The sequence below is a fragment of the Ursus americanus genome, chromosome 21, assembly GCF_024610735.1.
Source record: "Ursus americanus isolate L20-20 chromosome 21, mUrsAme1.1.p, whole genome shotgun sequence".
Classification (NCBI taxonomy): Eukaryota; Metazoa; Chordata; class Mammalia; order Carnivora; family Ursidae; genus Ursus; species Ursus americanus.
The window spans coordinates 23,310,872-23,336,392 of NC_142147.1; the positions used below are offsets into that span (position 1 = coordinate 23,310,872).

General features: G+C 49.8%; 1 long non-coding RNA gene across 1 annotated transcript in view; it reads left to right on the top strand.

Moving 5' to 3' along the window:
- LOC148108231 (uncharacterized) overlaps positions 1–25,496 on the top strand; it is a 70,490-nt gene extending 44,994 nt beyond the window's left edge. Inside the window, exon 3 of the long non-coding RNA XR_015728048.1 lies at positions 23,278–25,496. This is a non-coding gene — a long non-coding RNA (uncharacterized LOC148108231). The remainder of the gene's footprint in view (positions 1–23,277) is intronic.
- The last annotated feature ends 25 nt before the right edge of the window (positions 25,497–25,521 follow it).

Consider the following 25,521-nt stretch of genomic DNA (forward strand, 5'->3'; position numbering starts at 1 on the left):
ATTGGGAGGGCACGAGGCATCTTGCCCAAGCCAAGGTGACCTCTGTCCACAACCTGCCCCCAGCCTCCATCCCAGGTGAGGGAGCACTACCCACAATAGATGGGTGCTGGAACTCCCTCCCTAAAAGCTTGTCTATGCAGCATGCCTAGTAAGTGCCTCCCTGACCCTGCTGACCACCTCACACCCCACCCAGCTGCCTCTGAGGGTCCAAGGTAGGACAGTGAGGCTGCTTAATGAGAGGGTACAGGCCTCTGCCTAATCAGACCATCCTGGACAGCTTGGAGAGGCCAGCTTTCTTCTTTTTATAGTTAAACTTTTCTGCCATAATGGTGCATCTCTAGTTTGGGAGCTCTTTTATTATGTTTTCTTTATGCCTTCTTCATGTGGGTGAGTGGAAAAATAAATGAAAGGGAAAATCTCAGTTTTGTGGTTAGGAAAAACTGCCAGGGGGAATGGCAGGCTTTATGTTCACTGCCTTGGTGGCATGTCTAGAGTGTCCTGGGGCGTCAGAACAAGACACGACCTTTCCTGGGCGTAGTTATGGGGTGCTTATGAGGCAGGGTGCCCTTGGCTATAGGAACAGACTGGAGCTTGAATCCTGGCTTTGCTATTTGCTCCCTGGCTGCCCTAGGGTAGGTCCTACCTCTCCAGACCTCACCCCCCTTACCTTTAAAATGGGATAATAGGCTGGCTCACCTTCCTTGTGGACTGGAATACACAGTCCCCTTGGAGATGACAAAGGGCAGCTTAGCAGCAAGAGCAAGAAAGGCTGAAGCCCAATTCTGGCCTGCCTGAGGTGCCCAAGATCCCTGTCCCCATGCCTTTTGGGATCCACAGAGCTGCTACCCTTCTCCACTTTTCTGCTGTGACCACTCCCCTGGGAGGCAGGGGAGCCCAGAGTGACCAGGCCAGGATGAGAAGAGCAGTCCGGAGGGACTATTCCAGAGTCCAGCCCCCTATGGGGAGGCAGGAGTTAATATGGTCATAGTTGCACTTAATATGGCCACCAAGTTGCAGTCACAGATCTCCCTGGCACATGAGTCTGTTTTAGGAGGGTGGCCTGGCGCTTCTTACTATGGAGCAAGGCCTGACTTATTTTAAGCTGGGTGGAACAAAGGGCTCGGTGTCTTTGTGGTTTGTGGTCTGTACACATGGCAAGGCTGTGGTGGGAGGGACACCAGGAGGTCCAGCTCTCAGCCCTCATCTGAACTACTGTGGCCAGCATGCCTGCCGGGATGCCCGTTCTCCACCCCAAAAGCCCGCCTGGACTCCCCTCAGGCTAAGTGGATAGGGAAGGTCCATCCATAGGCTCCTGCCTGAGGCACTTGAGCCGGGCAGGGCAGATGCTAGGGCTTGGCTGGATAGCCAAGGTCATGTCCAGAGGCTGTGGCTGGGTCAAGGTCGCTCAGCCATGGTCCGTACTGATCTTCAGGTGGGGGGAGTAGGACAATTTTGTGAGGGGGGAAAGTTGGGGCAGGGAGCAGGCAGGGTAGGGCAGAGGAGGGGCAGGTGGGAGGAGTGGGTGGGTGTAGCACGCAGCTGTTATACTTGAGCCAGACCACCTGGGTTTAAGCCTGGGTTTGGCCAATTACCAGATATTGTATGACCTTGGGAAGTTACTGGACCTCTTTGTTCCTCCATTTACCCGTTTATAAAATGGGGATAATGACAGTAACTTACACCAAGGGCCACTGAGAAGGTTAAATGAGTTCAGTGTAAATCACTTAGAAACAGGCCTGGCATTTGGCCAGTCCTCTGTGGCCCAGGCCTGCCCTGCCCCTGCTCTGTCCCTTTGTGAGTAGATGACCAGACAGTCACCTGTGACCCTCTCCTCTCATAAGGGCAGGAAAGGAAGGACCCTGGCTTTCAGGCTGACAGTGAGGTCAGGGCAGGCTCTCCCCGTAACTTCTCGGCCCACGTTCTGCTGCTCAGGAAGGGACCTCAGCCACATTCTCAGCTTTCCTCCACATCCCTGGTCTTCATTGTTCTTGTCAGTGTGTACTACGTCTGGTACCCGGCCGTGTCGATCAGGGCCCTCAGGGACTCTCTGACACTTTGGCTTTTCCTCTCAATGACCCCAGTGAGGGTGTGTGCCTGGCTGCCCACGTTAACACACCCGATGTCCAGCTGTGAGCAGGTAAGTCTGTCCGCAGACTCAGGACTGCGTGGCCTAGTGCTTGTGCCCCAGAACAGACTTGGATTCCAGTCTGGGCTGCTGCACTAGCCGGATGTGTGGCCTCCAACAAATCCCTGAGCTTCTCTGAGCTAGTCTTCTCACTGACCATGTAGGAATGATGATTTCTACCTCAAGGGTCATTTGAGGATTGGGTGAGAGAGCAAATGGCAACACCCACCTGGGGCCTCGTGTTCCCGTTCGGGAGCTGCTCAGCTCCTCCTACGGACCTCAGTGACTCACTGGGGAGCAGGGGATCCTCGGACCAATAGAGCTTGCTCTGCCAGTTTCATTTCCTTCATTTCTCTCCAGTCTTCTCCCCATCTGCCAGCCCCACCACCTTTGTCCTTGTTCAGGCCTCTTCAGACTTCTGTTCTGACCCCCCAGTCCATTCGCCACACTCAGAATGAACTTTAAAACACATGAATCAGATCTTGGTACTCCCTGCCTACAACCATCTATGGCTTCCCACTGTCGTCAGAGTAATGTTCAGGTTACTTAACCAGACCCATTAGCCCAATGTGATCCGTCTCTGCCAGCCACTCACCGCTTCTCCCGCAGCTGCCCCCAGCATATTGCATATTCCACAAGTTGCACGGAGTGACTTATCCCCTGGACGTGCCTTGCACTTTACATCTCCAGCTTTTGTGTTGGCAGTTTATGGAATGAGCTGGATTTGGCTTTTGCAAACCCCCTCTCCCTCAACTCTCTCTATTGGAAAAACTCAGGTAGTCACCATTGCATAATCAAATATATATCCTATTCGGACCTCTCCCTACCTCACCATGGGAAGCCTCCAGGGGGGACAGCAGGTTGCAGTGTGCCTGTTTTCTTTCTCGTTCCAGCTCATCCTCCATTTCCCAGCCACTCTGTTGTCCCTGTCTTTAAGGATGGACTAAGGTGGGGGAGTGAGGTGGAGAGAGAGGCAAGAGGCCTCAGAAGGGTTTCATTTCCCGGCATCTAGAATCTGACATTCTGGCTTTCCCTGTGGCACATAGATAACTTGATCTTTCCCAACTGGGCACTTTCATGGTTTCCTCACAGATCCTTCTCCCCGCTTCCCACTAGGAGCCCCCAAACACAGTTCTTTGGCATGGGGTTCCTCCCCCACCAAGTGGCTGCTTGTGGCCCACCCGAGCCTCCTTCACTGCCTCCTCACCTGGAAGGAATGCTTTCTTGGGCAGGATTCCTTTATGATAACCCCAGGCCAGGTCCTGTCTGTTGGTTGTTTGGGGGTGAAGGTGGAGCCCAGGCATCTGTAAGCTGCTGTGAGAAGCTTGGATGTTAACATTCTAAAAATGTGGAGGATCCCCCGGAGGGAATGTGAAGCAGGGGAGTGACATGATTGGTGTCTACTGTGACAATCCAGGCAGAAGACTGTGGTGTTTTCCCTGGGATGGGAGCTGCGGGAGCCAGGGTAGCTGGCTGGAATGGTGGCAGAGCTGATGGACTGGCTGCTGGTTTAGATGTGAGGAGCAATGAAAGGAGAAGAGCAGTGTTTTTGGATTGAATAGCTGGGTAAACAGAGGTGCCAATCATTGAGAGGGGGAAGTCTAGGATGGAGTAGGCTGAGGGGACCAAAAATCAAGGGTTCAGACTTGGTCATGCAGTGTTTGAGATGCTTGTGACCTATCAAGTAGAGCTGTCCAGGGGGCAGATAGAGAAATGTAAGGCTTCCACCGATCCATAAGGTGCCTTTGTGCAAGTGAGAGAAGGACGTCCTTTCCTTCAGGCAAAGGTAGCCTCCTACCAGGGCACATGGTTTGGTGAGCAGAGCACAGCTGGACCTCAGCCCCGTGAGTCCCCTTGGCCATGCACCCTTTGCCCCAAACAAACTATACAACTCTTCATGGTTGTATAGTCTGGAGACTCAGGGGTGTAGCAGGGACTGGGGAAGAGCCATTTGCTTGTAGGAGGCTTATTTGGATGTTGTGTGGGTTAGTGGCCAAAGTAGGGAGGAAGGACCAGGGATGCGTCCAGGTAGGCTAAGAGCCCTTCCTTTCCAGGGCCAGAGTTTTCCTTCACCTCCTGCAGATGAAAACCCCCTGCTTCCCTGCAGGGCTGAGTAGCTGTGAGTCCCTCAGTTTTTCCTTCTCTGGGTTCATCCTGAGGAGCGACACAAAGGTGGGGCGTGAGGAGGCTTCATTCTCTCTTTCCTCTCACTTTCCATCCTTAATGCAGGCATGTTAACCTCTGTCATTATGCTGATGGTTGTAGTGCCCCCAGATGGGCTCCAAAGACAGGGTAAGCACCAAGTTGGGGGGCGGGACATTCAGACTGCTCCTTGGAATCCCACAGGAGAGGAACAGGAGTAGTCGACCAGGCCACAGAGACTGAAGCAATGGCTTCAGTAATGGCTGAAGAAGCAAGCAGCCAAGTGTTCGATAGAGGGCTGATTGGCTCAGACTGCTTGGGTTCAAAACCCAGGGCCAATTCTTATCACCTGAGTGACCTGAGCTATAATAAAGCATCTATCTCATAGGGCTGTGGTGAGAAATGAATGAGTTCTCTCACATAAGGCACTTAGCACAGTACGTCAAATCGTGAGCACCCAGTGAGTATTAGCTTATAGGGTGTGTATGAAGAAAGCCCTTCCCGGTGGAGTCCCAAACCCCCTGCTTGTTGCTGACCAAAGCAGGCGGCAGAGGAAGTGGCCTTGCTGAGCTGGTAAAGCTTGGAGCTGCTTTCTGCCTTCTCAAATTGGGGTCCTCAAGGGGTCACATCCTCAGAGCCTTATGGAGGTCAAGCTTGAGTCACAGCAGCTGAAGAGGGACTCTCCCCTGTGCAAACACTTTCAGGGAATGTGATTTCACAACTCCTCAGGACCAGGTCCAGCACTGGTGAGCTCCCACCCTCTGTATGTTTTCCTGGGGTTGTGCCCGAGTCCTGATCTCATGGTTGAGCACTTTTTAATCTTCAGAGTAAGAGAGAAGTACACTCTTCCCTCCCTTTGTTGCACCACCCTACACCTTCTCTTCAGCTGGTATGGGGTCCTGATGAGTGCCTTGGACTCTCTGTCCAGAGAAAATGGCTCCCAAATACAAAAGCCAAAATTTGCAAGATTCCTCATCTTTTAGGAAAGATCCCTGTTGGCGCCTGGGTGGCTTAGTCGGTAAAGCATCTGCCTTCGGCTCAGGTCATGATCCTGGGGTCCTGGGATCAAGTCCTGCATTGGGCGCCTGCTCCGCGGGGAGTCTGCTTCTCCCTCTGCCCTTCACCCTGCTTGTTCTCTCTCTCGCTTGCTCTCTCTCCAATAAATAAATAAAATCTTAAAAAAAAAAGGTAACATCCCTGTTATAATTTGGTGGTTAAGCTGGTCGGCTCTGGAGTTGAATTTCCTGTCTCAGTGCTGCTTCTACTACTTACTGACTGTGAGGCCCTAAGTTACATAGAGTCTCTAAACCTCAGTGTTCTGATCTTCAAAATAGAAGCAGCAATGGTGGCTCTCTCATAAGGTTTTGAGAGGATTACCTGTAGGGTAACCAACTTGTCCCTCTTTGGGACTCTCCCATTTTCACACTGAAAATGCTGTTTCCCGTGAAACCCCTCAGTGGTTGACAAACTAGGACAATTGTGCACCCCAGTAAATGACATAATGCCCAGGAAGCAATTAGCTCAGCGCAGGCAGTTCACCCAGATTCCGTTCCTGTCAGCGGATACTCTTGGCCTTTTCCCTAATTAATCAATCTGATAGGAATGTTGCCTGGGGGATCCGGAGTCCAGGACTCTGTTCATTCTTCTGTCTCCCTCCTGCTCTAAAGGCTTCCTGGGTACCCTTCCATCCTCCCTGGGGCCTCAGTTTGTTCACCCATCAAATAAAGGAGATGAACTTGAGAGTCGCTGGGGATTCTTCCCACTAAAGCCTATGAGATTTATTCAGGGACGCCCTCCTAGTGCCGGGGAAGGCAGCCTTGAATACAGATGGTACTAGGTATGCATTTGTCTGCTTGACATGTCATTGAGCAAAGCCCACGCACGTTCTAGCTACACAGTCTGCCTCAGGAGGAGTCTGAATTGGAAGTTTCATTTGCACCTTGATGGTGACGTTTTACCTACAGCTAGGGATGATTTGGCTCTTGGAAATCTTGACCTACGTGTTGGGGGGAAGTGACAAGATAATTGATGTTCTTGCGCTTTCATGAGGTTAGCAGTCAGCCACAGGAATGAGTGTGCCATCAAGAAATGGAGATTTTCCCCAGGAAAGCCTTTTTCCTTGAGGGTTGCTTCTTCTCCTGGGGCAGGTGGAATCTAGGTTTTAACCCCTCTTTGTGGACCCACCCCAATATCCAGATTTCAAGTCAAGCCAGATGTCCCAGTAGGAAATAACTGGGATCCCCCAAGATCTGGGGTTTGTGAGTCCTTGAGGGCATAAGTCCTAGGTTGTCAACCTCCCCTAACTGTGTATCCTAGTATAGTACTGGACTCAGAGAAGATGCTCAGTAATAGATCTGCCTTACTTTGTCATTCCCGGGCACGTCACTGTCTGGGGCCTCTGCGCTCATCCTGCCGAGTTACCTGCAACATGCTCAGTTGATAAGAAGGGCTGTTTCATTTTAGTTCTAATGAGGAGGATAATGCTCAGGTTGGACAGAGCTCCCCAGACTTTGGGATGTATACCTCTCTCGGATTATTGGATGATTGTCTAGTTGGGTCCTGGGGGATGAGGGGCAGTTGCCCCTGAAGAGAATAATTGACTTAGTTAACTATCCTGGAAGTGATTAATTTTGAGGCCAGAAATGAAGCTAGTCTTAGTGCTGGAGGAGGGAGAGACTTGTTTTTTCTCTGGGGCGGCTTGAGAGGCCTCCGGATTCTGAGATACAGAGATGGGGGTTAACATCGTGGTTTGTCTGGGACTGTCCAAGTTTTAACACTGAAAGTCCTGCATCCCAGGAAACTCCTCAGTCCCAGGCCAAGTGGGACAGTTGGTCACCGTACACGGAGATGCCTGGGTGGTTCCAGCATGAGGACCCGGTGCCCACACTGAGGTAGGAAAGAGCAAGGAAGCAGATATTGAGGCCCTACCAGTCAACTGCTGTTGGCTGGGGGTGGGTTGGTGGAGGTGATCACAGTGGAGGCCATAGCAGTGGCCAAAGACAAGCCATATCTGAGGCAAATGACTTTAAAGAGACCTAACGTCTGGCAAAGAGGCTTGTCAGGATTGATCTTTTGGCTTCAAAAGCCAGAGTGGGGCTTTGGGGTGGCTGGGGAGGCCAGCGGTGCTCAGCTGAGTGGCCATCTCATGGTCACTGGCAACAGAGGCAGCCTCATAGCCAAAAAGCTGGCATATGTGTGTGGAGCACAAGTAAGTCTCAGATTTTCCTGGGGGTTCACTTGGATAGGGTGCTAAATCCAGCCAGATGCTGGCAGGAGCTCATGCTCTGACATGAGGCATGAGAGAAGGTTCACCCTAACTTTGTTCTGGGCTGGTACAGTAGGCTGAATAATGGCTTTCCCCCTTCTCTCCAAAGATCCCCATCTTAATCCCCAGAATCTGAGAATTTAGCTTATATGGATGGCAAAGGAGATTTTGAAAACGTGATTAAGGATTTTGAGATGGGGAGGGGCGCCTGGGTGGCGCAGTCGTTAAGTGTCTTCCTTCGGCTCAGGGCTCGATCCCATCTGGGATCGAGCCCCACATCAGGCTCCTCCACTAGGAGACTGCTTCTTCCTCTCCCACTCCCCCTGCTTGTGTTCCCTCTCTCGCTGGCTGTCTCTCTGTCAAATAAATAAGTAAAATCTTAAAAAAAAAAAAAAGGGATCTTGAGATGGGGAGATTATCCTGGGTTATCTGGGTGGGCCCTTAAAGTAATCACAGGTGTCTTTAGAAGAGGAAGGAAGGTCACAGAGGAAGCTGGAAAGGTGATGTGATGAGAGAAGCAGAGGTGGAGTGATGTACTTTGAAGCTGAGGAAGGGGCCACAAGCCAGGGAACACAGGTGGCCACCAGAAGCCAGGAAGGCAAGGATTCTTCCCTCAGGGCCTCCAAAAGAAACCAGCCCTGTGCACACCTTGACTCGAACCCAGTGAAACTGATTTTGGACTTCTGAACTCTAGACCCATAAGAGAATGTATTTGTTTTCACCACGAAGTTTGTGTTGATTTGTTACAGCAGCAACGCAAAGCTAGTACTGCTGACGAGCTGGGAGTCACAGCGTGGCCATGTCCTACTTCTCACTTTTGTCTTCACAGCACACCTCACAGGGCTGAGAAAAGATCCTTTTCAGTGTAACTTTCCTGAGGAATAGGCTGCCCAGAGTTTTAGACCAGCACCTAGAACAGAACTTGAAACATGGAAGTTGCCGGAAAAAAAAATTTACAAAGCGAATGAATACTTTTAGTCTGGTGATTGAATTGGAATAGCTCCTGAAAGGAGAAGAAATGCCCTCTAGGCATGACCAACATAGACTCTCATTGAAAATCCTGGGTCCCCACCCCAGTAGTGCCCCTCTTCAGACCCAAGGGCTTCAGGGGGTCTCGCTGGATGAGTCAGCTGGGGAAGAATTGCCAGATAGTTTAACCAAAACTTTGAACACAGTCAAAAATTTCTCAACGTAGACACACTGTACAACATGAAAAGATTATTAAAATTCCCCATTGTGTCTCATATTTTACATGGTGCCATGTGACTTATATTTATTTATTTTTATTTTTTTAAGTTTATTTTTTTAGTAATCTCTACACCCAATGTGGGGCTCAAACTCATGACCCAAAGGTCAAGAGTTGCATACTCTTCCAACTGAGCCAACCCGGCACGCCTGTTTCCGGGAAATGGGAACTGGCTTTAGGAAGCCACAGGATCCCTTCTTGCTGCCCAGACACCTGACCTGGGACATCTGCTGGCTCTTGACATTGAACACACATCCACTCTGGAATTGGGCATAGAGATTAAAATCATTTTCTAAAAAGTTAGAGTAACAGATTATTTTGTTAAAGAAAAAATATTATTCCTCTTACTAAGAATAGTTTTCAGGGAAACAACATTGTGTCCAAGGTACCAACTTCTTCCTAAGGAAAATTAGAGAGGCACTCGTTCCTCTAAGCCTTAGCAACTAAGGTAGAAACATGAAAGTTTGGATTGATTCATCACAAATCTATAAGAGGAGTGTCCAGAATACCCAGCAGCTTTGTGAGGGCACCTAGGGGCTCATTCTGGCTGTTGAGAGAGAGGTCTGAGGTGATGCAGAGGGGACAGTGAGGGGGCTCCTCCAACCTCTGGTGATGGAGTTCCTACTGTTTTTGTCCTGGGTTAGTTGTGACTCAAATCCACCAGGCTGGACCCCCACAGGGCACAGACTAGCTGTGCCTTGTCCACTTGTGAGCTCTGCAGTGCCCATTCCTGGACTTGGCATAAGTATATGTTCCATAAATGCTTCCAGAATTTCCTTGAATTATCCCTGCAGCTTGGGTAGTGGATACTTACATGACAGGCCACATAGTTCTGTTGGAAAAAGTTCTTCCTTCTCCTGGCCTTCTCAGAAGTGAAGTCTGTGGAGGAGAGCATGTGCCACTCTGGGCCCTGGGTCCCAACCGGCCAGCACCATTGATCCCAGGGATGTTTAGTCCATCAACTCACCCAGCGCCCCAGTCACCTGCACCAAGCACATGGGAAGTTGGCTTTCCTGTTTCTTCCTATCTTTGATCCCTTCCTTCCACGCTTACTGGTGGAGCACTGGGTTGACCAGTCAGTGTTCTAGGTGCTGGGGATACAAGACAGGTAAGGACCTTGCTTGGAGTGCACAGAGAAAGAGATTGATCTTTGGTTCCCAAAGAGATAAGATAAGGGGACTTTATTACAAATTACTCAGAGAAGTTGATGTTCACCATTGTGGGCCTTCTGGCATCCATTTCCTCTTCCCTTCGGTGATATACTCCACATTTTATTTGAATGTCCATCCTTCCCCTATGCAGCCCCTGGACTTCCCACCCTCCCCAGCTGCACAGGCAGGCCTTGATAGAGTGAAGCCAGTCAGCATGTTCCATCTACCTGGTCCTCGCGATTGGCTAATGGTTGGACACCAGACCCAATCTGGATCACCTGGACCAGAGGGACTTTTGTTGGGTCTCTGGGAAGATGTTTTTTTGATCATGTGGAGAAAGACCCACTGACTCTTCTGGACAGTCAGTGTAGACATGGGTTTGGAATAGCTTTGACCTCTTTATGGCCTTAGGTGTGGCTAGGCTGGGGATGAAGCCCATAGCCAGAGGCAGTCAGGCCTGAGGGAATCCCAGAGAAGTGGAGTCATTGCCCTGCCTAAACCTTGACTGGAGCCTCAGTCACCTTTGGACTCTGAGGTTATGTGAGCCAGTCCACTCTCTTTATTGTTTGCATTATTTTAGGTTGGGTTTTCTGTGTCCTGCTGCTGAGAGCATACTAGTTGATCTTCCGAAAGAGGAATTTCAAATCTGGTTGCAAGGTCAAGACTGAGGCTGTTTGAGTTTAGGGGAAAGAGGACCAGCCACTGGATAGTGACCGATTCCAAGCCCAACAGCCTTGTACCCCCAGCTCAGAAGAAGTGGAAGAAGACCTGAATATGGACAAAGGAGCCTAGGCAGGTGGGGTGAGGAGAGGGCTAGTGCCGAGTCCCTCGCCGCAGCCTTGGCTGGCAACTCCCTCATTTTAACTCCACCTGACTAGTAAATGCAGAATGCAGTCCACTTAAAGAAATCAGAGCAGCTGCCACTTCAAAGCAGGAAAGATGTGTGTAGGTGGGTGGGGAGGAGGCGGATAATTATGCAGGGAAAATAGTTTTCTTGATATTCTTCTGGAAATGTGCATGAAGCGCAGGGAGCAGCAGGAGAGATGTCAGGAAAGGGAAAATACATTAGTAGAGGATGTGCACTGCGCCCTCCAAAGGGCCACAGGATGGAGTGTGCAGCACATCTCATGCTTATCTGACCACAGCACCCTTTTCCGGGGAGCATCTTGAGACTACATGGGAAACCCCCCAGATATGGAACTTCATCCATGAGTGACTAAAGGATTTGCTGGGAAGGATTGAGTCCTCCTTGTGTGTGTGTGTGTGTGTGTGTGTGTGTGTGTGTGTGTGTACAACACACTGACTCTTCCTCATGACCAGTGGGGCTGGGTGCCATTTGCATTTCACACCTGGACTTTTCATGCTCTGGGGAAGAAGAAGGGAACTCATGCCTAGCAAGAGAGGAAGCTGCAGTGTGCTAGGGAGAGCTAGGAGCCCTGTGTGCCAACTCTTTGCCCCTTAGAGGTCGGCCCACAGATTCCATGTACCCTGCATGCTTTGAGCGGCAGAGGGACACCACCAAACTTTGAGAAGCAGTTCTGAGTCTGTGAACGTTGGATGCCAATAATTATCCAGCTGTGAGTAAGCTGAACATTTCTTAGGGCTATTTCTGTGTAATTATAAATATTTGAGGATATTAAACTCCCAGGTTACACATTGAGGGTATTATTTGAGCAATGGCTGGCTGCAGAGCTGAAAATACAAACATCCTTTAATTCCTCCCTCCTGGAGCACTTAGAATATTTTATGGGATTCAAGAGAAAAAAGTTTCAGTTGAGAAAAAAACAAAACAAAACAAAACCTGAAAGCAAAGTCAGTTGCTAATATTTCTAAATAGCTCTAAATCAAACAAGAGGAATGTGACCACTTTACTTAATTGTGGTGGGTTTGTGATGCATTTTCTCTATGGGTTAGGAAAGCAATTACCATCAAACAACCTACTTGTGCCTCCATTGTGATAAAATGTTCCCTCTAATGGGGCTGACATGCCAAGCAGAAGGCCTTTTAAAGCACTTAATGCTTCTGGAAGTGTTCGCACGTGTGGGGCTCCTTGGTGTGCACTGAGAGCCCATGATGGCTCCCTCCTAGAACATGGCATGGTGCAGGGGGTTCTATTCAGAACCTATTCAGGAGATAGGTCCTTTGAAAGCAGCAGCTGAGGTCTGGGGCACAAGCAAGGTCTCTGCTGCCCTGGATCTGTCCAGTGGCCCCCATGAAGACTTGGGACCTGTCCAGCATCCTACCTTCATACCCTGGGTCACCCTATTCTGTCCGTCCATCCCCTGAAGTCTCATATCTCCTCACCTGCTCCCCATCTGTGTTCCTCCCACTCTGGAAAACAGGGGCCAGCTCCCATGGACCCATGCACAACCTGTCCTTCCATCTTCTGCTTTGAACATATCCCCTCCTGCTGCAGCTTCCCCACAGTCCCTGGGGGTTGCCACTCATTTTTCCAGACCCGCAGTGCTCCGGGAGACCATAGCTCCTGTGCTCTTGAACACCAGCCCCCCCCCCCCCCGCTTTTGAGGCTCCTACATGCTGTTCCCCCCCTTCTCAGCCCTTGTTCTGGGCCCTGGCTTGCCCTTTCTCACCTCAAAGAACTGCCTTCATCTTGGGTAACTTTAACAGGGTGTGAATGGTCCATCACAAGGGCCAGGTCACAAACTTTCCTGATACCCTTCCACTTCCAGACCTGACAGTCTTGGCCACTAGGTGACACCTGGCCACATAGAGCACCCTATGTCTCCCTCACCCTCTGCTCCTGCAGAGGCCTCTGGTCCCAGCCCTGAGGATTTTCTGGCCTCATTTCTGGCTGGGACCCTGTGGTCATCCCTCTGCCCCCCTCTCAGGCCCCTCAACCCCATCATCTCCATCCCTCAGCCGCGGTGCTGCCATCTAAGGCCGCTTAGCCAGCCCCAGATTGAATCCTGACCCCGCAGCCTCCCTCGCCTCTACCCCACCCTGGCTTCTGTCCCCAGTTCCTAAAGTCACAGCGAGACGCCTGTGAAGACGTGTTAATGTTGAAAGTTCTTTGAGTAAAATAACCAGGACTCTACTCCCCCATCCCCCACCCCGTAGATGTGGCCGGCCGGCAGGGGGCGTCTTCTGAGACAGTAGGGCAGCATCCCCGCTTGCTTCCCAGGGGCGCGGTGGGCGCGGCGAGAGGAGAAACAATCCAACATCGGTTTGAAAGCTCGAGGCCCTCACACAACGGTGGGGTTGCATTAAGCGGGACAGATCCTAGAGGCCGCGTTCCCCAGACCACGCTCCAGCCGCCCGCGCCGGGCCCCCTTCCAGCTCACCATCCTTGGAGGGGGAGCAAGAAGAGGATTCGGGACGAGGGGGGCAAACCCAGGTGGACCCAGGTCGCGGCTCCGGCCAGAGTTCTCTGCACAGATAACTCGCGGGGCCGCCTCGTTCCCTCAGCGCGGGCCCCGGGCGCCCCCTGGAGGCTGTGAGCTCAGCCCAGACCCGGGAGGGTTGCTCCCGCGAAGAACTTACTGCTCATCAACTAGAAAAATTACCCCCATAAAAGCAGACAAAGGACAGTAACATAAACATTTGAAATGAAATACATATGCCCAATAAAACGTTAATCTGACGTTTACATAGGCAGGATCTGTTGCAAGCCATTACATGCTTCGACTCTTTTAAATCTCTCAGCAACACTGCTAGGGAGAGAGAGAGTACTCCCATTCTGTGGATGAGTAAAGGGAGGCACAGGACTTGCTCAAGCCCACATGTAAGGGACAGGGCTAGGATCTGACCCAGCAGCCTGACACCAGAGACTATGGCCTTACTCACTACATTAGACTGATTCTCAACATATGAAAAATATACACTCGGGCTGAAAAAACAAAGTCTAAATTAAAACAATTCATTCAATATATTTATAAGTATTTACTGGATGACTGCTGTGAGCCAGGCCCTCCCTATACTGGGTGCTGGGGAATGGATACCAAACACACAAAACATTAAACTTACATTTCAGTGGGGAGAGAGACAATAAATAAACATGAATAGTCTATGGCAAGTAGGGTAAAGTGCTTGGGAAAAAATAGCAAGGTAAGGCGGGAAAGGAGGGCTATTTAAATCAGATGATCAGATCCTTCTTTTTGAGACAGTGACACTTGAGCAGAGACCTAAAGAAAGTGAGGGAGAGAGCCTTGTGGTTATCTGTGAGAGAGTATTCCGGGGAGAGCAAGGTCCCCAAGGCCAGTGCTGAAGACACTGTCTGCATAGTCAGCAGGAGGTGGTGGGCTCCTAGCTAACTACTGTGGTCAATTGCCTGTGCCTAAAGCTGTGCTAGGCATTTGGGAAGGAAGTCTTGCTCGCTAACCATTCAGTGGGGGTGATGCTCATCTCTGCCCTGGGTATTCACTCACTTGCCTGCAACTGGCCCCATGTGACAGTTGTCCCTCATGAGTCTCAGCAGAAGGTGGGATGACCTGGGGAAGTGGAAAGAAAAGCCCCCACTAATATTTGGGTGAGGATAACTGACTCAGATTCCAGGTCTCTGGGCTGGGACAGCAGCAAAATTTAGCCCTTTAAATGTGTTAAGAGAGCGCAGTCGGTTAAGCATCTGCCTTTGGCTCAGGTCATGATCCCAGGGTCCTGGGATCGAGCCCCAAGTTGGGCTCTCTGCTCAGTGAGGAGCCTGCTTCTCCCTCTCCCTCTGCCTACTGCTCTGCCTGCTTGTGCTCACTTGCTCTCTCTCTCTGTCGAATAAATAAATAAAATCTTAAAAAAAGAATAATAAATGTTTGGAGAGAGGTTTCATTACTGGGGGGACCATCTAAACCTTATCATAGACTCTGAGAGGGCAGCTTGCACAGAGGCCTGAGGGAATCTGGATGAGTACATCTGCACCTTCCAATGGGCCCAGCAGGATCCAGATGCTCTTGCTTCTGTGTTCCTTTCCCAGGTCTCTGTGGTCTTTCTTCCTGACGAGATCTTGGAGACACCTGGAATTTTCAGTGAATGTCCCTTCAGTGAGCTCCTGGTCTGTTGGTCCAGGGTAGGAGGGCCAGGCCGTGCCTGTAGTCTTCATGGCCTCCTTTCCTCCAGAGACAGAAGCCCAAGAGAGAGGTCAGAGGGAGACCAGGTAGTCCCAGAAAAGGCAAACCCAATTCTTTCCCCGTGCCTGCCACCTCTTCCGTGCTGTGGTCAAAAGGTCATGCTTTTCCCTACTAGTTTGGTCTGATTTCATCCGTTTGAGATTAGATGAATCATTGTCTAAAAATTGCTTATAGGGGTGCCGGGGTGGCGCAGTCAGTTGAGCACCTGACTCTTGGTTTCAGCTCAGGTCATGATCTCAGGATTGTGAGATCCAGCCCCGCATTGGGCTTCAAGCTTGATACAGAGTCTGCTTGAGATTCTCTCTTTCCCTCTCCCTCTGCCCTGCACCCCTGTGCACACATGCTCTCTCTCTCTCTCTGTCTCTAAAAATAAATAAATAAATCTTTTTTAAAAACCTATAAAAATTGCTTATGTTTTATATGGTGAACTGCCCTGTGGTTCACTATTGAAAAACTTCTGTTGATTCTTATGTCCACCTGGGCTCTTTTGAGTCCTGCTTGAACCACCTTAAGAAGGTGTGAGCTTGTTTTCAACATGAGCACAAACTGGGGCAGAACCTGGAACAGAGGCAGCTGGGAGTAAGGGCTGCTGTGGGAGCCAGCTGGTATCTCCATCTCTCTCCCAGGATCACACAGTCCTTCTTTGAGCTTGCTCTCCTCTCTTCTCAACCAACAGCACCTTTGCTCCCCTCTCCCCACTCTGAGTTTCCTTTCCCTGTTTCCTAATTTCTGTTTCCTGAGTTTCTGCTTTCTCATATCTGAACACGCCACTGGGCTGAACATTTCCTGACCTCTCTGTCTCCTCCTTCCAGCATCTGCACCAGCTACTAACCACCTCCTTCCTGGAGATCTTCATTCATGTTCCCAAGCCAGCTCATCTGTTTTATGCCAGGACACCTCATCTATCTCTGGACAGTCTGTTCGGGTTCGATCACTGGGGCCAAAAAAAGAGGGCATCAAGGTAGGCAGCACGAGGCTGTCCCTTCTACCAGTGCCCAGGCTGGTGTAGGCACCACTATTAGACTGTCTGCTACAGTCCCAGATTCATTTTTTTATTGTTTACCCATGCTTACGTTTCAATTTTTGACCTTTGTTATTGTTGTCTAGAGGTCTTTTAAAGGTCCTTTAAAATTCCTCAGGCAACCAGCCTGCTTCACTGCAGAGGCTCCTACCCAGATGCCCTGCAGCCTGGCAGGAGAGGGTCACTCATAGTTAAACAGGAAGTCCCTTCTTCCTCCCACTTTAGTCTCACCTTTCATCAAAAAAGGGAGGGGAGACCCTATTTAATAAACACCATCCATTAGATTAGATCGACGGTCTCCAAATATTGCATTTCTTCCAGAAACAGTATCTCTTGCCCTCACAGAAGAGCATGTGGTCAAGAGGAAATTGAATAAAGTCCTTTAATCAGCTGCAGTAGTATTTGAATCATTTAATTTAGGATCTGACAACCACAAATTACTTTATTTTCCAGGCCAATTTTAGCCGACCGGGAGAGCTGGCCTAGTCAGACTCATGCTTCATAAATCACTCCCTGGCCTAAACGTGGGAAGTTTGAGGAAGAGATTTTTCTGGGGCTTTTCAAACATAATCAAAAACGATCTCCCATGCTGTGTGTGCCTGACATGAGTCCTTGGCCATGCTCCTTTGCATGGCTTCATGGCTGTCGAGTGCGCCCTCCAGCTGAGAGCCAGGGCCATGAAGCAGGCAGCTGTCACCTCTGCAGCCTGCTCTTTACTCCTGGCTCCAAGTTCTCCTGGCTAGGAAAACAAGGCAAATCAAATTAGATGCCAGACACAGGCTGCTGATTGCAGCTCACCCTCTGCTGCCTCAGATTTTTCAACACCTGCCGAAACCCCTTCCCTGGAAAAAATGGAAGAGGAGCTTCTGACTTCAAATAACACCAGTGGGACACCCCAGATGTGGCCTCTTCTGGAGTCACGTTAAAACACCTGTGAGGGGCGCCTGGGTGGCACAGCGGTTAAGCGCCTGCCTTCGGCTCAGGGAGTGATCCCAGCGTTCTGGGATCGAGCCCCACATCAGGCTCCTCCGCTGGGAGCCTGCTCTTCCTCTCCCACTCCCCCTGCTTGTGTTCCCTCTCTTGCTGGCTGTCTCTATCTCTGTCAAATAAATAAATAAAATCTTTAAAAAAAAATAAATAAAACACCTGTAAAGTCCCAGTGAAGGGCAAAGGGCAAGATTTCTCCTTCAGAACTAGTCTAGATGTCAGTGTGTCCGAGCCCCTGGCAGACACCTCCCCTGGCCACCGGCAGACAGAGCTGGGCTGAGAAAAACCCATGGGACTTCATTTTGTCCCTACTGCAAGCTACAGCCATGTATCTATATGAAGGGCTTGCTTTTAGGCCACTCTGCTTAACTTGCTCATTTTTCTCCATTGATTCCAAGGAAACAAAGTGGCAAGGAGGTTGGGGGGAAAAGGCAGGATGCATGGCGTTCTTAGAGGCATGTTGCATTCCTGGAGATACAGTACTGGTAATTAAGTGGTATTAAGAGAGGAAGAATCTCGTGTGGGTCAGTGCATGCAGGGCATTGTAAATTTTATTTATTTGTTTATTTTAATTCTTTTTTTTTTTAAAGATTTTATTTATTTGACAGAGAGAGAGAGTGCCCCGTGCACCCTTGTCAAAGTCTTGGGCAGCTGGAGGGCCACTGTGCTATATAGGTGTTTGTCAGGAGACCCCACCTGAAACTTGTCTAAATAGCAGCTGCCCATACTTAGGAGGGGGGGTTGGGGCGCCTCGGTGGCTCAGTGGTTAAGTGTCTGCCTTTGGCTCAGGTCATGATCTCAGGGCCCGGGGATCAGCCTGGCATCAGGGTCCCTGCTCAGCAGGGAGTCTGCTTCTCCCTGTGCCCCTCCCCCCTGCTTGTGCGCTCTCTCTCTCTCTCTGTCTCTCAAATAAATAAAATCTGGGGCGCCTGGGTGGCACAGCGGTTAAGCATCTGCCTTCGGCTCAGGGTGTGATCCTGGCGTTATGGGATCGAGCCCCACATCAGGCTCCTCTGCTATGAGCCTGCTTCTTCCTCTCCCACTCCCCCTGCTTGTGTTCCCTCTCTCGCTGGCTGTCTCTATCTCTGTCAAATAAATAAATAAATAAATAAATAAATAAATAAATAAATAAATAAAATCTTAAAAAAAAAAGAATGCGAAGATGGAGCTTTGGGGGAGGGCTGCCGAAGCCCCTAATCCCTCACATTGTCACCACCACTGCCTGAACCCCCACCATAACCCCGGGCCTGAGTTATCTAATTAAACCTTGACTCTGCCATTCACCCTTGTGTAACTTGGAGCCCCTTTCTTGATTTCTTATGCTCAAAAGTGGAACAGGGATAAGAAGGGCACTTTTCCTTCCAGGGTTGCTATGAAAATTAAATGAGGTAAGAGTTCAGAAGCATAAACTATTTGGGAAATAAAAAAGATAATAGATCTTTTTGACCTAGATGCAACTGGAGATCATAGAAAAAATGTAGATCAGTGTAGACTAGAGATATGATCTTCTAGAAAAATGATTATGTTTTGAATTGACACAAGAGTGAAATACATTTCACTGAAGAAAATTAATTTATGTGTAGACCTATACACATGACTCATAAAATATAAAATATTTTGTCTTGCCCTTGGATGAAATTTAGGCTAAATCTCTGCATGACCCCTTTTTTTACCCCTTGGCCTGGTAGTAATTTTCAGCTCTTTCTTCCACCCAGAGGCTTTCTTGATCAAGCTCTAAAAAGACCCCAATGCTGGTTCACTCATGTTAGCAGCCACCTCTGGTCCACTGGAAACATTCACTCATCTTTTGCCCTCATGATCTCTGGGCTTGCAGGCAGATCCCGATGTGGCTACTCTCCTAGCTGCACTGTGAAGACATCCCGCCAGCCTGCCTCCTGCCATTAAGATTTCTCTGACATAAATCGCCCTGGTTCACTGTATCCCTGAAGCTCCAAAGGACATGTATTGAGCCTTCTGAGTGATCCCACAGAAGCCCCTTTCCCAAAGTTTGAGGTGAGGAACAAGCATCCTTCACTGTCACCCTGGATTCATGGCCCCAACTCCCCAAATGTGTCCGCAGAGCCCATCGCACTGCAAATGCTCAGATAATGGTGGCCATTCCAGCCTTCTGATCCTGCCTCCCAGGGCCCTGCCTCTCAGTGGCCACCTGGACTTGACTGCCCCTTTTCTGAGAAGTTCTAAGCCCTAAGTCCCAAGTCCTTAAGTGGCATAGTTATTGAGAGGCCAGACTGGGATTCCACTCCAAGCCAAAATATTCCTTTCTAGTCTTTGCCGACTGCCTCCAGGGGGAACAATCTCTCTACCCCTACATGATGAGTATGAATGGGCAGGTGAGAAAGAGGAAGGTGTCCAGCCAGTCACAGAAATGTGATGGGTGTGGCAGTGTCCCAGGAAAGCACCAAATAACCCCCACATTGGCTGCTGGATATTTTGTCCCATTAAGAACTTAGGGAACTCATGAGAGAAGAATTACAAGGGCCCTTGCTCAGTGTGACCAAAGGGACCTCAGGAAGTACCAGGCCCTGAGGCAAGATGAAAACCATGCCCCAGGAAACAGAAGAGGAGGAGGCTGGAGAGAGGAAGATAATGAGGATGGGGAGAAAAGGAAGACCCTGAAGTCAGAGATGCCTTGGGGAAAAACCTTGGGTCTGAGGATCAGCCCAGAAGCCCTGTTGGAGGGGTCCGTGCCCTGTTCTCAGAGTGGCCCAGGAGGAGACAGATGGCCTGGAAGGCCAGGCGGTGCCCCAGGAACATCCACACCAGCAAGCCTATCTCAGATGATTAAAAATGGCAGCAGATAAATTTAACTAAACATGAGTAATGGGGACACAAAGGGGAAGTGAAGAGAAATAGAATATTTTAGCAACATAAGGAAATGAGAAGAAAATGACTTTGCAATGAAATGTCAAACTTCTGTGCCTGGAGGAGATGTAATCTGGTCATTGCAGGCTCAGGGGAGCGGGGGAGTCTGTGGTTATTTCAAGCAAATTTTAATTCACTTTAATTTAATAACATATAGCCGAATTCCTTTGTGGCAGTGTCAGGGGATAGAAACGGGAGTCAGAGAGTTACCTGGGGTGTATATTTTTGTTGTTTTACAAGGAGCTCTGTGTGTATTCATCCATCCATCCATCCTTCTATCCATCCACCCACCCAGCCCATCCATTCATACGGAGAGTAAATGTTAAAGCCTGAGGATTAGAAAAACAAAAGACAGTCTTGCCAGCTCCCACCCCCAGGATATCCTGGTCACTTGGAGAGACAGACCAGTGAACAGAAAGTTATAGTATGGGGCCACATTCTGGGTCTAACACGTGGTGTTCATTAGAAGTTTGTGAATTGAATGCATGATTGATTGAAAGGGTGGTTCTGGGAAGCACCAGAAAGGAGTGAACATCAAGCTGGGTTCTGAAGAATGAGTAAGAGTTCACCAGGTGGACAAGTAAGTTGTGGGCAGCCCAGGAAGAAGGAACCATGTGTAGCAAAGGAGTGCTGCTTATAGTCATGGAGCTGGAGGAGACTGCCCAGGGAAAGGGGACAGGATAACAAGAGGAAAAGGACAAGGAGGAGACACAGGATCAGTGGACTTCAGTTGGGGAATAACACTCTCAGAAAGGCAGGACCTACAGCCTACCCTCACTGAAATCTCTACTCCAGCCTACATGCCTATTCATCCTTCAAACCTCCCTCAAGAAACATTTCTTTCTGATTCAGGTTGGGGTGAGTCCCCCTTCCCCAGGCATGCTCCCAGTACACCCTGTGCCACCAACCCTGTCACTGCTGATCCCACCCCCATGTTGGGTTAGCTTGTCTGTATTCCTGCCCATCTCCCATCTGAGGCTGTGATGCCTAGTTCTGGTGATGCCCCCGCCCCAACACTGGTGCCTGCCTGGATTCTAGCCAGACTGTCCTGTCCATCCCATTCCAAGGATTGTCCATCCAGAGAATTGTCCCCAGAAGCTGAGGGGTGCTGGGAGGTGTGGCTGAGAGAAGGGTGTTTTAATTCACATCACGCTGGACTTTTCTCCTCTTCTAGAGGGACTCTGGAATGTCCCGGGTAAGAAACCTTTTTAAGCCCCAGGACCCTGGCTGGAAAGGGTGGGTGGTTAGTACTACTGGGCCTGGGAGACAAAACCATTGAAGCCTGGGCCCAGGGCAGAGAAGCTGGAATGGCTGAAGAGGTCAGGTTAGGGCCTAGCAGTAGAGGGACCCGTAGCGAGCCACCTCCCTCCCTAAACAGAGCTGCCCCCAATTCCTTGCCAGAGGGAAACGACAGAGCTGTAGGTGCCCTGGATGTCCTGGTTGCTAGGCGGCAACGGAGGCTACGCCAGCCGCCGGGTCGCCATGGTAACCGCAGAGCCCGAAGCGCTGTTACCCCCTAGACCACAGTACGGGGTGCAAGAAAGGCCCAAGGTGTGGCATCCCGGACGCTAGTGGATGGGTGGCAGTCAGCTCCAGGCAAAGGCGCAGGCTGGGATGAAAGACCCAACTGACTTTGCTTCCATGTTTCCTCACCCCCCCTCAGGTCACACCTGCGCAGTTTGAGCCAGGCGTAACAGTTGCAGGAGAAAAATAAAATGGGGCTTTGGATCAGCCAAACGAGATCTTTCATTTTACAGATGAAATAGAACCCACAGAGGGAAAGACACTTGGTGACCACACAACTGCAGTCCTGCAAATAGAGCCAAAGAGAAAATGGAAAAGAAAATGATGCAAATGACCAAAGACCTCATCTAGAATGTGTTCTGTTGTTTATCATTTTAAAATTTAAATTGTTTTAAACCCCAGCATTCACCTGATGAGTTTTAAAAAAACACCACAATGCCACATGTAACTTACAAATCTCCTTCAGTTGATCATATGCATTTTTTTCTTCCTGTACCATTTTCTTTCTTCTCCAACTACCATCTTTCCCTCTCTGGGCTTCTATTTCATCCTTTAAGGGAAGGAGCTGGCCTGGCTGATCTCAAAGCCCTTACTCTTTATAATAAAGCAAAGCCTTCATTTCATAAACTCAGTCAGGTTAACTGGGCACACATTTACTGGGCATACAAGTGGGTAAGATCCTCTTGGGGCTACAGTCCACTTGGCAGTCAGATGTCTCTGTAACCGGGCGCCTGGCAGGCTCTAAGAACAGCCTAGCCTCGGTCCCTTGGATTCATGTATCTGGTTGTAATGTTAGAGAACATTAGCCATGAATAAAAATTACCTTGTTGAGAATAATTGCAAATTAATTAACTCGCAAGTTTATTTTAAAAACAACAACTCATAGTGGTGCCTGGATGGCTCAGTTGGTTAAATGTCCGACTCTTGATTTCAGCTCAGGTCATGATCTCAGGGTCGTGAGATTGAGCCCAGCAACCGGCTCCACGCTGGGCCTGGAGCCTGCTTAAGATTCTTTCTCTCCGTCTCCATCTGCCCCTCTCTGTACCTCAGCCCCACCTCTAAAAAAAACCCCAAACTCAGAGACACAGTTAATCAAAAAGTATGATGTGAGAATAATCTTATTTTAATTTCTAGTCCCTCATCCTTTCTCTGCTCTCCTTCTATATCCTATCTTTGGCTCATTTTGTCCACTTCTTGGTTTCTAAGCAGAGCCTCCCGTGTTTGGCTGGAAAAGCCTTCAGATGCCATTTGCATCTTGGAGCACCTAGTAGGATCAGTCTTCCCACATAGCTAACCACATCCCAGTCACTGAACACCGTTGTCTCAGATAACAGAGGTATATGGGGAAAACCTTCCTTGAATAAACATTTTTCATGACTCCAAGCCCATGAGGAGAGAGTGGGGCCAGGCCACAGTGCCAGAGCAAAGATGGGATGCTAGGATGTACCTGGGGCTCCCCTGACAAACGAGACTTGATAAACAAGGGGGCAAGTGACTGGCAGAGCAAGGTGGCTGAGCCAGAAGCCAAAGTGAGGTTTTCTTGATGCCTGACCCTTGTGACCCTTGCAGGGACTACATTGCCCTTGAGGTGCCACCACTTGGGTCTAGCCTGAGTTGCCACAGCTGGGATGGAGCAAAAGTCTATGGGTCCCTTCAGTTCAGTCCAGGGTAGCAGGAGACCACCAGAGAGGTTTTGTGAGGAAATCCAGGGCAGCAGGAGCTCAGGTGAAATTTTGTTGAACTGAAAAACATTTTCTGGAGCTTGTAGAGGCTTCAAGCTTGACTTGAGGGTAGTTGGCAGGGTCAGAAATGGTCCGGAAACTGCCAAATTAATGTTTGCTTTATTGTTATGCAGATGATTTGCAGGAGTAGTAGGTCCTAGTGGCCAGCAGATGACGCTAGAGCCCAGCGCTCCGCAGACTGACGCCTGGAAGTTCTAAACTGTAGCAGGTGTTGGTCCGATGTGCGGGAGAGGATCCGGGCTCTGAGAAATTGCTTTCCCTCGTGTCCCACTCGAAGCTCGGCCTCAGATCTAGCAGTGGATGACTGAAGCTACTCATCCTCCACTCAGCGCCTCAGTCGTATCCTCCTGGCCTGAGAGTGCATGGAAGACAGTCAGGGGACTCGAGTTCCCTTGTTGGTCCAGTAATCGGTGCTTCTCTGGCTGAACAGAGTCGGATCTGGGAGAGCTACCTGCGTCAGGTCCCATTTTTTTCTCACGAATTCTCGTGGAAACTGTGGGGTGGAACATTTTTATGAACGTTTTAAGAGACTGGAACTTGGATATTCCTGTGTAAGCCAGAAGGCTTGGACCAACGGTGGGCCAAGTGAGGAATTGGTCAAATCCAGGTGGATGTTAAAGATAGAGCAGATAAAGGGAAGGCATTTGGCATTAAAGACGGTCTTTTCGCCTCTGTGCATCATTCGTTTCCCCAGCAGAGGGGCGGCCTCCTACCCACCGTGTCGCGGGGTGGGAAGAGGCTTTGGAGCACTACTCGGGCACCTGGTGGTCCCCGCCGATCCTCCTGGGCCAGGACCTCAACAGGACCTGTGAGGTGGTCTTTTCAGCAGCAGTACCTCCCAAGTCCGGAGCCGACGCAGAGGTAGTTGTCATGGAGACAGGAGCGCGGAGAAGAATGTGGCTCTTGATTGGCTGGGAGGCTAGTTAGCGTCACGCCCCACGCCCGCGGCGTAGCCGTCAACCCCCAGGCGTGGACTGGTCTCGGAGAAACTGGCCTTTCAGCGCTCTTCGCCCTGTGGCCGGCCGGACGACGTCGGCCGACCAGGAGACTGCCGCTCCCCTCTCGGTCCCCTCGGCACTCCCGGCCAGAACGCGGCCCCTGAATTTCGGAAAGAAGGGGACCGTGAAAAACAAAACTCAACTTGGCTTCATTTGGCCAAAGTCTTCCAGGTGAAAGCTGATTTTCAGTGCTCCACCTAACACTCTTAAGTTGTCATTTCTGCTTCGTTTTTGCCCTCTGTGTATTCCTTACCAATTTTCCAGTGCATCAGTGCATTTTAAGAGGTTTTAAAACGATTCCATCCAGCATTAAAGTTGCTTTGCCACAGCGGCAGAAACGTAAGTGCATTTGTGAATTCCTTAGAGGAAAGCCACCGATACCTGACTTGGAGATCTGGCTGCACTTCAACCTCTTCTAACCTCCTCAGCTCCTTCTCACACCCAGTAAGTTCCACAGCCTCGTAATGTTGTGAGCTGCACCCCTCACCCACCGGTCGCTAAAGCCCAGTTTTTTTCCGACGTATCCACTTACTACACAATGAGAATTCAGGCTGCTCTCCTTACACAAGCCTGTTCTCTAATTCCCTTTCCCTTTCTCTGGAAAGCATTGGGAGTAATTTATGTAACCTCCCCCCTTTCCTGGGTGATCTCAGTGTTTGAGAGCTTTTCTGTCTCACCTTCATCTTTGGGAGTGGGGGTGGAACACTGCAATTCCCCTCTAAGCGGAGGGCTTGCCATTGTGAGGAATTCTTTTCTTTCCCATTCTAGTTTCCTTATAGAGCCTGCGAAAGAGGGGTGGTGTCGAGGCAACGGTTAATAGCAACAGGGCAAGTTCACCCAACTCCCCTTTTGTAAGACCTAAGAGTGTCTAGCCCCAAATGCTTTGTCTTTCTTTAGAATGTGAAAGAACTAAATCTTCAGCTCAGTCCCAGTTACCAATTGTGGGACAACAAGAAAAGATCCTCTTATTCCCTTGGAGTAATAAGTGACTCAAGTATCTTAGTCGTAGTAGGTGTTGTCTGGGGAAGCAGTGTCCAAACCTTTGGTAGTGACCCGTGGGTGAAAATGGCATAGGAGAGGCAACGGAAATAGCATCTTGTGATGAAGATGCGACGTTGCCCCACTCCCTTCACTGTCCTATTCCTGTAGCTGAAGTCAGGACCTGAAACATATTTTGTCGATATGTTTATGTTTTTATTGTTGGCCTCTTCCACAGCAGTGCACATCCCCGAAAGTAGGGTCTTTCCTTTCCCATCTGCCGCTGAATCCCGCCCCTAGCAACATGCCCCTAGCACAGAAGTGGTGCTTAGTGCCTATTATTGGAATAAATGGACGCACGAGTATTCAAGCCACACTGCG